Source organism: Nanorana parkeri, unplaced genomic scaffold (assembly GCF_000935625.1).
Source record: "Nanorana parkeri isolate BGI_ZX_2015 unplaced genomic scaffold, ASM93562v1 scaffold166, whole genome shotgun sequence".
Lineage (NCBI taxonomy): Eukaryota > Metazoa > Chordata > Amphibia > Anura > Dicroglossidae > Nanorana > Nanorana parkeri.
Window position 1 is genome coordinate 1,539,111 of NW_017306434.1, and position 1,419 is coordinate 1,540,529.

Below are 1,419 nucleotides of genomic sequence, written 5' to 3' on the forward strand. Positions count from 1 at the left end.
GACACTGGATCTCTATCGTTCTGCTGGCTGCTAGGAGAGGTATTATGAGAGAGTGGCTAGCTCCCACCCCTCCTACCATTCAGGGACTGCGAACAGACCTTCTCCACTTACTTAATTTGGAAAAACTAGACGCAGAAATGCAATTGATGGACGATAAAAAAATGTCCTCCCTATATGACAGATGGTTGCCATTTATCAATCTGACCTTTACACTAGCTGAGAAAGAGAAATTTCTATCTCCATTTAAATACACCTCTAGTGCAATCTTCGAACAGCAGAGGGGAGCGAACTAAAAACTAAAACTGAATCAGGCTCTTATGTCCACTTGTTTTCAGTTTCGACACATCCAGCCACTAAGGTCGGAATTTCATGAGCTCCAAAAATATAGTGTAAACACGTCAGGAGAAACAACTCCAGTTCTTCTTCATTAGGGCTACGACACAACATTGGGGCCGCATAGATAGCGAGTGAGATTGGGGCAAAACGAATCTCATCTAGGAACATCCGCCTGCTCCGAATTCTCAGTTCCCCCATCGCTTATATGAAGGGGAAGGTCAAAATAAATAGCTGTGTCGGGCGCAGAGAGGTCATGGTCCCCTAACCACGCAATACCGCAATTAAGTATTTTGTAGCCTCAATGCATATCAAAGACCATTGGGATGTATAAAGTTATAGTGATATACAGTTTTAAAATGTTGCGTAACTTTACTCGATGTAACGTACCAAAACCCATGTATACATAAATGTAAATGTTTTTGAATGAAAATAAAAATGTTTTGAAAAAAAAAAAATATAGAGCATTGGTGTTCACTTAGGGGTCCTATAAGCTTTTTTACATGCTCTCCACCTGTAACCGATTACATTTGTATGGTCATTGGTCACTTTGTATGCTCGGTATGTTACACACCATTACATTACCACTGCCAGCCTGAACCGTTGATATAAGGCAGGATGGATCCATGCTTTCATGTTGTTTTGACCAAATTCTGACCAGACCATTTGAATAGTTGTGTGTATGTGTGTATATATATTGTATATACTGTATATATATATAGCCAGCGCCCAGTGACCATATGTACACTCATTAACTAAAATTAAACTAAGCCAAATAATCTCTTACACGAACAATTTTAATAAGCCATATTTCCAATTAAAACCAAGAAGTGCAATGGCATAGTGGTTAGTGCTCTTGGAAAGCTTGGGGTCCCTGGTTTGAATCCTTCATTCTTGACCAAGATTATATCTATTTATAATGGTCTTTTCCTGTGCACTCTCTCTACCTCAGGGACTGGTGGTCCCTGTTACTTTTGGGCTCCTCTCTTCCCCCTCTCCCTCCATGAATCATTGGTCCGGTGGGATTAGTTGCTGGGCCCTCCATTGATCTCCCCGGAAAGACCCTTATGCATATAATGTGCTGCA